The following is a 12,141-nucleotide window of genomic DNA, read 5'->3' as shown; positions in this document are numbered from 1 at the left end:
TGCTTCTCGGAACACACGCGATGGCGCATTGTAATAAATCAAGTGCATGACTGCTTATAGAACGTGACAATTGCAGTGACCGAGGCCAAACGCGTCGCCTTCGCTCATTAGAAAGAGGCAGCTAACAAAACATTCGCATATTCGAGGCGACTTGGAGTTAGCATGCACTACAGTAATGATGAACCGCGATTATTATTAAAATGGGGGCGACCCGTCAATATCAGTGAAGACCAGAGATTTTATAACAGTATCATGATATACGTGTCAGGCCATCCTCTCTTGGTCCAACTTCTATGCAGTTTAAGCATAGGTTGGCGTGAACTATTTTTCTGCTGCTCGTGCACTTTCATTGGCTGTGTTATTCGTGCTTATCAAACTATGTGTTATCCGATAATAAATACGAGCCGTCTATTTGTTACAGGGCCATTTGCGATTTTGTTGACCTTCAAATGTGGGATCAACAATGGAAACGTGGATACTGACAAAATGTGAGGTTGACAAAGCAGGGAAGCTGCTGAAGGCCGTAAAGAAGTGCGCGGAGAATTAACACTGCTCCTCACGGCGTAGAGCATATTCAAAATTGATATACAAACCATTCGCCATACGCCACGTTTAGTCAGTTTTACGTACTTCTCGCAAAACCCAAAGAAATGTCTGAAATCATCGCTTAATAAGTAGCTAGCTGGTACGTATGTGCATATTATATACGAATGCTGAATGATATTATCAGAAAAACACGCAGTAAATGTAAATGTATGCATACGCAAAACATACAATAATACCAAGAGCGCATATCAAGAGCCGGAACGCGGTTTTCTCGAGAGATGCAAATTGTAATGCTTAAGCATCTACGTAATTGGATCAAGAGAGGATACTTGTCTGAAACACATGGCACAACTCATGATTAAGAATATCTGTCAATCACCTGCTCTTCTTACTTAACGTTTTAGTGGCAGACCGCATTTGCACGACGCGATGCTTGTGGGCGAAGGTGTGACGTTATGATGCATGCAAGCTCTAAGCCAACTCCAAAGGAAATTGTTTTGTGTTTTTTCTTGCGATTAGGGAAGCGTACATCTCTTGCCACGGACACCGAAATTGTCGTGCCCTAAGCAGACACGCATGTACCAGAATTATTGCAAAGCTCCAGCGTGTGTATTCAGGAAAGGGCAGGCCATATGACACCTCCGTGAAAGTTCTCATCACTCTGTGTACATATTTGTACGCTGCATGATAAAGCCGCAGAAAGAAGTACAAAAGATTAGGCGTGCACAGAAAGAAGCCCTAAAGGAAGAGCCACGCTTCTCTTGCTAGACGACACTTGGCTGGGCCGATCATGCGCGTAGCGGGTGGTCCGAAATGCGTCGCAGAAAGAAGATCGAAAAAAAAAAGGCACATACCCTTTGTTAGGCGACACCTGGGTCGATGGGCCACAGGTAGAGCGGTCATACTGAATGGAGCCCCCTGCAAATAATACGTGATCAACATCGTGCTTCTCCTTAAGTACACTAATTTGTGCGGCATACCAAAACTGCTGGTACTTTGCACATAAGCAGGACAGCTGAAACCCAGAGGGCAGCCAAAAAGAGGGTGATTGTCAGTCCTCTACTCTTGTTACACGGGTTGTGCGTGCTCACAAGAAATTTTCTAAAGAAAAAAAGAACATGCACCATTCGAAAAGAATTCATATTTCATTGCTTTATACCTCCAAAGCGGAATACATCAAAGTTTATTGATTTATAGCTTCAGGGACTTGTCTAGCTGATAGAAGACAGCAGGTATTCAAAGCGTTTCTCCTTGTTTTCGCCTGTGGTTGGTACAAATTTACAGGAGCAGGTGGTCGGGATCTGCAGTCAAGCCCTCTCTTGCTGCACGCACCATCATGTTTCATCAGTCAATATGTCAGCTGCTGATTCCGCAATCTCCTCGCTGGACAGTCGATCCTAAAAGGAGAGGACCGTTATTTTACAATATTCCAACGGTTACTGCCACTTTGCACACAACTGCCGATAACATGTAATGGTAGACACAACTCCACACTCCCCCCCCCCCCCCAAAAAAAAAGGGTGTTACTTGACCAATACATAAGCGTTCCTCAAATGTACTATCTGCAATACGTTTATCGGAAAACAAAAATCTTATTTGAAAACGCACGTTAATCCCAAATGCAATTTACATCTGTTTAGCACAAGAGTCAGCAATACAATAATGTAAGTGACAGTTTAGTAGCGGAAACACGACAGCAGGCGATTAGAAACAGAAGCATTACAATTTACATTTTTCAGTGACCATACTTGGCATTTCACGTGGAGCTTGAATATGCTCGTACCTAATTGTTTTCCTCAAGGGGCATATTCCACTTGACAGTTCATAACCTCGGCTGCACCGAACGTAAGGCATATCGGCGTCTGGAAGTTTCCAAGCTGCCTGATAGGAGATCATCCCAGCATGCCTTGGGCGGGATGTATGCTGTAAACAGTTCCAACGCAACATATTTAATATGGCGGGAAAAAAATCATTTGTGTTGTCTACGTACCTTTAAACATTCCGGCTTTGACAGTTAAATCACATGTATACTGATTCATTTTTTCTAACCACAATGACACGTTGCTTGCACCCTAGAACAGAACGAGAACACAAAAAAAGTTATCTCAGTGCCAGAGAACAAATTTTTATCGCCAAGGAACTAAGGACATCGAAAGACATACCAACCACACTGACCATGTCGCCCTTCGAACTCCTACGTTTGCACGATTGCTGCATTCGTGCTATCTGAAAAATCGTTAAGCCACAGCGTATCGCTTATCGCGTAACATATTCTCAGCTGCCCCGTTTCGATAGCGAAGCAGTAAGACGTAATCGATCGACGCAGAGCAAATACTGCCGGCAACAATGCGTAAAAGCATGACAATTTATTTTTCTGACTCGACCCAACTCTTACAGCAGCGTAAGCATTAGCATGAATTATCTGAATTTTGAATGCTGTACATTGTGATATGTATGAGCGCAACTATGGAATGAAGATGACTTCAGCATATATTTTGTGGTAAGGTTTCAAGTTAGGTCAAGACGCAGAACTTTGAAGTCTGACGGAAGCCCGTCTGGTTGGGTTGATACGTGGTGACGTTGAAAACCCGAGGCACTGATCCGACTAAAGCAAAAAGCACACACACACGCACGCGCACACACACGCGTGCACACACACACACACATACACACACGCGCGCACACACACGCACGCGCGCACACACGCGAGCACACACGCGCGCGAGCACACACGCACGCGCGAGCACACACACACGCGAGCAAACACGCGCACGAGCACACACGCGCGCACGCACACACACACGCACGCACGCGTGAGCACACACGCGCACGAGCACACACGCGCGCGCGCACACACACACGCACGCGCGAGCACACACACACGCGCGCACGAGCACACACGCGAGCAAACACACGCGCACGAACACACACGCACGCGCGAGCAAACATACACACACGCGCGAGCGCAAACACACACACGCGAGCACACACACGCTCGCGCGAGCACACAAACACACACGCACGCGCGAGCCCATACACACACGCGAGCACACACGTGAGCAAACACACGCGCGCACACGCACGCGCGAGCACACGCACACACACGCACGCACGCACACACACGGAGTGGTCGGTACCAAGAGCGACTCGAGATAAAAACGTCGTAACAGTCATTTTTCTCTAGCGCGAGCACGTGCCTTCCCCCAGTCGATTGCGTGTCCTCTGAAACGTGCTCAGCCAAAGCACTGGATTTAACAATTTATTTTTTCACGTCATAAACGTCCTTTCTTGTGTGTGTATTAAATGTTTACTTCGGTCGGCGCAGTGCCTCGGGTTTGCTACATTCAGCTATAAACGGAAGGATGCTGTGATTTCCTTTAAGACACTTAAAACTACACTTAGATCGCACTCTTAACGCCATTTCATTGTATTTCGGGTACTTAAAGCTTTATTCATTTCGGTAGCGCAAAACAATTAAAGACAAGAGAGGACACGTAGACAGGACGGGCGCTAGACATCAACTGACTTTACTGCAAGGAAACACACAAAAACACGTTGCACACGCGCGGCGCGCTACATCACTCTACGAGGGCTTTTTTTTTTTTAATGTGTCTAGTTTTCTTTGTGCTACCGAAATGAACACCAGTGATCACAACCAACTATCCCGCATTACCGCCTTAAACCCTCACTCGTCCACCTAAAACTACTGCAGCAGAGTTTGAAGCATGGCGAAAAGTTGAATTAGCCGACACACTGCGTATAGACGCCACGAATTATCATACCGGTGACAAGGACATGACAAACAGCCCAGACTGCCATTGACAGGAGCGAGTTACTGCGCACGCAGAGCTCGTCTGGGCAAAGCTGATCTGGGGCACTTTGTTTATGCCGCCTACAGTATTTCACACCGTGATTGCAGCCTTCATCGAGCGTGTTGAAGGTACCAAGACGGCGACAGCAAGGGTTAAACTTCTGTCCTCGATCTCTTCCCACATAAACGTATATGATAACGAATGATCTTAGTCGTATGTTTGATAATATACGCCGAAACACTCATCTTGTTATGTCAAACGCAGAGCAAATACTGCCAATAACAATGCATTACATAAAAGTATGACACGATTTATTTAAAACATAAAAGTATGACACGATTACATAAAAGTATGACACGACCCATCTCGTAGAGTAGCGTAAGCATGAGCATGCATTCAGGTAAACACGCGACATAAGTACATATACACAAGCAAATAACGTACTCAATAGAGAATATTGCTTACCTGCAAATCACATTTACTATTGTCTTCGGGCAACGTAACAACGGATGCAACCCGCTCGACAATTGCCAGCCTCAGGCAAGCGAAGAATCAGCAATGCAGCTCGTCGCAATGGCCGCGCAGCCCACTGAACGTGCCCGTTGCAATGCCTCGTGGCTGATTTGCGGCGGATCGCGCACGTTAATGACTGTCCTTGTGTGATGTATCACTAGTTACACGCCACTCACGTACACAACACGACTAGACCACGCACGTCAACAAAGCGCGGAGTGTAAAACCTGGTTAAATCGATTAAACAAAGAACAGCACTGCACAAACGCGACTTATAGCCGCACCAACCGCCTCGCATTCGAATGCTTTTCCCGGCATACACCTCAAGCTGTGCAAAGCCTAGGAGAGATGACGCCGTCCCTGGTTCGATAAAGTTCAAGCGGCGCCTCGAGGACGCCACATTTGTTACTCACCGCGAGCTCATACATCTCTCTACGCGGCCTCTCTACTGGAGCGGCCGTCCCACGCTGTTTTGTGAACTCAGCGGCATCTTTTCCTCCCGTGTTGGCGAATTGATGACGGTTAAGCGTGTTTGGCGCTATGTTGTCCCGTGATGTTTGCTGCACTTTACGATCCGTTAATTATAACGCGAAAAAAAAAGAAACAAACTAGACAACACGACAGCGAAATTCAATTAAATTGCATTGCGAGTCTCGGAAAAAATTTTCTCGCGCCACGGGATGGTTCTTCGATCGCATCGTAAGTTTAATTTGGTCGGTTGTCGTGTGCTCACAGTACTTTATCTTGTCGCCATATGCGAAGCTTCCCGGAGGCAAATTAATTACTTCTGCGGCTTAAAAGCAAAATAGATGTAAGAGCTACCTAATAAGTTGTTTAGCACAAACATTTGACCAACATACGATGGTTTTTCGTTCTTGTGCTTTTGCCGGTGTCTGTGCAGATTATGTCACTTAATAAATTACGGGTTTTGGAAGCGGGCTCACCTTATTGAAGTCCAGTTTTAGTTCATACTCCACCATCGCTTGCCTCAGTATGTCGCAATGTAAAATCGCTGCTTCTGTGATTTGCATTTCTGCTGTCAAGACCCGTTCCGTGTGTACATCATCCGCTGTTCAATTGATAAAGCCAGTCTTGAACAAGACAGATCGCGATGTGACACATTGATCAATAAACTTCCACTCCATAGTGTAGGCCCCCTGACGGATGAGTCATTGCGCTTTTATAAGTTACAATCTAAAGGTTACAATGCTCATAGACGTCAGACTCTGCCCAGGCGGCGCTGCGAAAAACACCGCCACCAGCGCCCTCATCGTAGCCTTGGCCCTAACTGGGTAGTGCAAAGAGAGCCGCCCGCAAGCGAATGTGCATAGGCCGCAATATAACCCTCCTCTTTCATTGGTGTCGAGGCGCGGTTTTCTGAAAATCAAGGACCTGGAAAGCTTCTTCCGCCAATCCACGCTTCAGAAACAAAGGAAGCTGATCAAAGCGAACTGCGAGTACAACAAAATAAGTTTTAGTTATTTCTGCGCGCTGCAACGCGCAAGTACAAGCGAGCATCACACGACACCGAGTTCGAGGCAAGCCCTCCGACATCCCTTCTCTAGAGCCTAAATGCGTTAAAATCGGGTACATACGTATGCCACAGCGATAAAGTACCTACATACACGATCAATTTACTTAGCTATGCATCTTACGATCAGTGGTACAAAACTCGGCTCATCAGGGGCGAATGGCTCCGGCGATTTTTCGCCTTTTCAGTTGCATTCTCCCTTAATTCATCTCTCGCTTCCTGTGCATTGGAGTGTTTTATTACGCATCCTCAAATGGTCTCTTGATGGTCGTCTTCCGTTTGTATGTACTGCAAATGGGGATACGTGCGTGTCCACTTTCGCGGGGTACAACCAAAGGCAAAACCGTGGCCTCCGAGATAGCTACGGCAACCGCGGAGGACACGGGCGAAACAAACCTGAAGGGGGTCACGACCAACATTCTGCGATTTACTTGTATGACGCACATGGTGTTAGCTAGTTAGAACCAGAACTCTGAGCCTTCAAAACGTACATACGTCCGCGATGCTGTGTTGTGACGGCCAACTCGTCGCGGTGTGCGTATCACGCGTCTCCAGTCTGCCTCTAGCTGCTCACTTCGTGTTACACGACAAGCACCGCGGTCAGAGCCTCTGCTGAGCTTCATAGTCAAGGTTACCACGGTTTTGCATCAGGGCTGCGCAAAACAACAGCAGAGCCACACATTCATGCCACCGGCCGTGGAGAACGCGGGTACTTCGCACGCTCGCAACGGCCCGTATCCAGCGCTCTCGCCTTTCTTCTTCGTACGACAACTATGGAAATCGCTAAAACTGAACGTTGTTATTCAGTCTTTTACGTCCGTGGCAATTCACAACGCAACAGTGCGTCTTTTGCGGAGTTTCTTCGTAGCGTGCGGAGGGCTCTCGTCTGCTGCTGTTTTCGCCGTCGTTCAGGCGAATTATCCAGCAAGCACTTCACGACGGTTCGGTGGCGCGTCCGACTAGCGGAGAGCAATTCACAGCTCTCGTTCTGAGTGCTAAATGCGCAAACACACGCGATATTAAGCTCAATCGTTGTTTCGCACTCGCTAGTTGCACCTGGTCCCATAGCAAACTATGCGAGAGAGTCGGTCTATGCACTACTCAATACTTCTCCGACAGGTGGCGCCACACATCTTGGAAACTCCAGAGTCTGACGTCTATCGCGGTGCTTTAGCTTTTAACTTGGCACGCTACTGTCGATGTAACCTTTATGAGAGAGGGAAATGAAGAGAACACAAAGATAAAATTGCTGTAACAGCCATGTAACTTATAAATTATAAGTTACATGTCTTTTTATGCTGTCGTAAACGTTACCGTGATTAGAGCGTTACCGCGATACTGTTTCGATGGCACTCTCAGTGACGTGCCCCACGTATTAATTAAACGTCCTTTGCCTTACTGAGTGAATTAATGGTCTCGCACGTCATGTCCACATAAAGGTTGATGGTGCTGAGGTGTATATCAAATGCAAAAAAAAACAAAATAAGTTACGAGCTGGCTATCTAAACTAGTACTTATACAAGTGTAACAGCGCCGTTGCTACGATGCTGCATGAAGACACAATCTGACAGCAATAAGGAGTATCCGCAATTTACCTCAACTTTTTTATGTTATGAAATGAAGTCGCGAAATTATTGCGAGAAAAACGTGAAATTAAACAACATGATGAGTGAGCGAGTACACAAGAAAAACAAACACAACAACTGCGGCGGTATTCTCGGGCGAGCGCTTTCGAGATATTTTGCGAGGCTCAATCGCTCTCGTAATCGTGTGCAGGGTTTGGCACACGGGCAAGAACGCTGTCCGCTGATCCCAGATGCGTCCGATGCAAATAACACTTGTGGAGGCGAAGCCATCATATTTTTTAAAGGAATCGCCCGTGAACAACGCAACCTAATAATGTCTTGCGTGTCGAGACCACAACATGATTGTGACAAGCTGCAGATTAATTTTGACCACTTCGAATTCTTTAACGTGCTTCTGTATCTAAGCAGAGAAATGTTGCTTTTCACACCCGTCGGAATGCGGCTGCTGTGGTCGGGAATCAGACCCATCCCCGAAGTTAGCAGCGCGACACAACGACAAACCTGATCACCCCTTTCAAAGTGTGCACGACGGCGCGCGGGCACTTTTGGGTACTGTGAAAAAAAATGCATAAAACTTTTTGTCGTTTTACTAGGAACAATAACGATGCTGTTTTCGTCATTCATCTGAAGCTTGAGACAGGCAAAAAGCGAACGTCAACAGCGGGACAGCGCACGAAGCAAGCGAGCGATATGCCGGCGCGTCACTGCGGGCGTCGAAGAGTCCTTGCCGTGACGTCATCCACGCCTCCCGCCAGGCGGCGCCACCCCAACTTCTCGGGGCTAATAGTTTGCCCCAACAATGCACTAGCGCACAATACTCGCTCGTACTGTGGAAACACAAAACACTGTTGCCATTTGTAGTCAGTAACCTTACTTATAATGACATTGTTAATTGTGTACGAGGTTTCGGACTGTGACCTTTTACGAGTAAACTCCATGTAAACTGTTTTGTTCAAGTTCAACTGCATGCGCCATCGTGTAGACCAATCGCTAATTTTGGCTACGTCTCTGTGAATGAAATCTCTGTCCTGAGAATCCCCAATTTCCCTATACGAAACGCAGTCGTCCGCGAACAGTCGTATGTGAGATTCTATACGTTCAGTTATGTCACTTCTATATATCGCTAATAAAAGTGGTCCTAACACCGACCCTTGGAGGACGCCTGGCGTTAGCTGCGACGAACACGACCGGGCACCATTAACAATTACAAACTTCTGGCGTAATGTCAAGTAATCGGCGACCCATAAGAAGACCTGTAAATTCATGCTATACGCAGTCACCTTGTCAAGAACTAAACGGTGTGGGGCACTGTCAAACGCCTTCTTTAAGTATGAAAAAAATACAATCACTTTTTTTTCCTTTTTTTCGCGTATGCTATCACATGCGCTAATTCGGTAAGTTGAGTTGGAAGAAAAACCATTGCGAAACCCATGTTGCTGTGGCGTGAATATTGAATACTTGTTTATCTGCTCAACTATACAGGTATATATTATATGTTCGAGAATTTTACGTGCCGCCCTATTCAGTGGTATTTGTCGGTAATTAGAGACATCGACCCGTGGGCCAGACTTCTGTATTGGGACATTCATTGCTTTTTTCCAGTATAAGGGAAGGCTAGAATCAAGAAGTGATTTATCGAAAAGTACCTTTAAGTACTCTGCATGTGTTGGCGCGTAAAGCTAAAAAAAAACAATTTTGACAAACCTTCCAGACCGCATCTTTCTGGGCTATCTAATGTTTATAAGAACACCTGAATGCCGTGCGTGCTGATGCTATATTGGCCTCGAGGAGTTACGGAGTCGCCCTCTGTCGGACGCGCCTCGATTGCGTGCTAGGCAGGATACCGCCGGCGCGCTCCCCATAGGTTTTGCTGTCGGCGCTCTACGAAAACACCTCGCGGAAGCCCTACAGGGCATTTCTGTAGGTACTTTCGAAATGAACTGTGTTCTTTACTGTGAAAATAATCATTTTCGACGAACTGAAAGCACAAGATAGTCTACAGTCGCTGTCTCTTTGCAGAAAACCGAGCACCCGCGTCACTCTGTCACCGCGTTGGAGACCCCTGAACCGGCTTCTTGCGTGAAAGGTAGTCACTCGCTGAGTGCAAACTGTGAAATATCTCGTTAGAGTAGACTGCCTGTATAACCAAACGGAGCATAACAGAAAGAAGCCTCAAGCCAGCGATCGCACGGGTTCGCGACGACTGACTGTGCCTCTGTATGTATGAGCGTCTGCATGTATGTTCGTACTGATGGTTTCGCTTTTGCTACGAGCGCGTTTTGGCACCGCGCTGTGAACTTTAGGCCGCAAAATATGGGAATTTGTGAGTAAACAAACAACTACTGTTGCGCGGACGCTATCAGAGCAGTTCAAAAACAATTTCCTTACAACTGCGGCTTCGGTGCGCATGGCAACTTCGTGATCTGCCGTCCCGACGATTCAGTCTTTTTTTTTTCTTTTTCAGTCTAAATTCGGGTACGTTTCAATGTCATTTGACAAGTTGTCTCGCACTGCGCATTGATCGGTCTTCTCAGCGGGCAAATGCCGCTGCTTCCGTTTCTCTATTCAGTGCATTCGTTTCGTTTGGTGCTCACACAAAACGTGAGCAAATGCGACGCCTTTTTTTAATGCTCCTTAATTATCGTTCCGTTTGCATTCCAGTGAACTTGCCGCTCTCTGTCATCAACAAATTCATAGACGAAAGCTTCACCACTTCGAGATTGCTGGTGGAAGGAGAAGTAGTTTACGAGACCGAGCATGTAGTAGCATGCGACGCATAGGAAAAGAAAGAAAATACAGTAACGTTTGCCGGACTTGTTCTGCAAACTAGGACCCACATGAACTTGAAATAGCGGTGAATAAAATAGAAAGTATTGCAGCAACCAGCAGCCGCAAAACAGGATAATAATTATTTGGCGTGTACCCGAGCAATTTTGGCAGCAGTGTCGTGTCTAACGCCAACAGGGTGGCATCTTTCCCACGTAAATAAATGAGGCTCCAACAAAATACATGGGGTTGGCCGGTGGGCCGATGACGGAGGCAATGCAAAATTTATGTAGCTTATGAAGCAATGCATGCCTCATCAAATGGGAAGGTTGCCCGCCGGCGTCCCGCGTCGGCGGCGTCAACACGAGTGATGCAAAAAATAATCGTCACGTGATGGTGTCACCATGTGACGTCATCATGACGTCACAGATCGCCAATATATGTAGCGTCATTATGACGTCACATAAAATGACGTCACATGATGACGTATTCACACGTCATGGTCTCTTTGCATTGCCTCCGTGACTGGTCACGGAGGCCATGCAAAACCGCGTATAGGTGCAGAACGCTTTTGGAAGGGGGCGCGGGAGAATCAGTACATCGACTGACAAGAAGAAGATGGCTTTCGCCTTCTAGTCATCTTTAACGAATGCTTAAGGGACCCTGTGCGTTTTTTTAATTCAACGTATCTAAACAATGACTTGCGCATCTGCAGCCGATTTTGTGGACGCTGAGCACGGGGCCGACGATCAAGAGGTCGCATTGGGGTGTTCTGAGATGGCATCGCACGTGGTAAAAGGTAGCGCTTTTACCATCCTGTGGCAGATAAGCATTATTTGCCGGCGGGAAGCGCGCGCGAGCCATCGTCTCAGTGCGCGCTGTCTGCTACTCACCGAACATCGCAAGCCCGACGCAGTAACAAAATTCTTCGTCGCGGAAGTGCTTGTTGCACACAAGACTCGTAGCGGATGGCTACTTGCCGGTTCTTAGCTTTAAAACCCATGCTTCACGCTGTTTCTTGTCCCGCGGTTACCGGTGCAGGCTGACACTGGGCTCCGTTGCGTAAACGCGGCACTGCAGAACCGAGCGGTAGAGCCCCATGTTCGTCGCCTTCGGAGGCAGCGACTCTATTACAGTGGTTTCAGTTGAGTAGAAAATGAGAGAAAACTTCCGAATTTGAACAGACCGCAGCGCATGTGGGACTTGAAACTCGTTTTCAAAGCACGCGGCAGTGCACCACAAGCAGCCGACGCGGCTGCTGAGACCACGTGATCCTGCCAAGCACGTCACGCCGACGGTGGCGCCGGCGTTTCCAGTGGTGGGCCTCGAGGCCAATAGGTAATATCCTCCATACTGTCGGTTCTTCTTCGATCTAAGTCGTGACAAC

At 47.2% G+C, this 12,141-nt stretch overlaps 1 long non-coding RNA gene across 3 annotated transcripts; it reads right to left on the bottom strand.

Moving 5' to 3' along the window:
- Nucleotides 1-1,824: 1,824 nt before the first annotated feature.
- On the bottom strand, nucleotides 1,825-4,842 carry LOC125757604 (uncharacterized). 3 transcript variants are annotated; one of them, XR_007415341.1, is made up of 4 exons: nucleotides 4,824-4,842; nucleotides 2,537-2,618; nucleotides 2,330-2,469; nucleotides 1,825-1,943 (listed from the first exon to the last, which is right to left on the bottom strand). It is a non-coding gene; the product is annotated as an uncharacterized LOC125757604 (long non-coding RNA). The 3 variants fall into 3 exon arrangements; XR_007415340.1 differs by lacking the exon at nucleotides 4,824-4,842 and having other exon boundaries at nucleotides 2,277-2,469; nucleotides 2,537-2,657; XR_007415339.1 differs by lacking the exon at nucleotides 4,824-4,842 and having other exon boundaries at nucleotides 2,537-2,657.
- Between the last annotated feature and the right edge of the window lie 7,299 nt (nucleotides 4,843-12,141).

The sequence above is a fragment of the Rhipicephalus sanguineus genome, chromosome 3, assembly GCF_013339695.2.
Source record: "Rhipicephalus sanguineus isolate Rsan-2018 chromosome 3, BIME_Rsan_1.4, whole genome shotgun sequence".
Lineage (NCBI taxonomy): Eukaryota > Metazoa > Arthropoda > Arachnida > Ixodida > Ixodidae > Rhipicephalus > Rhipicephalus sanguineus.
This window is presented reverse-complemented; position numbering and strand designations above follow the sequence as displayed.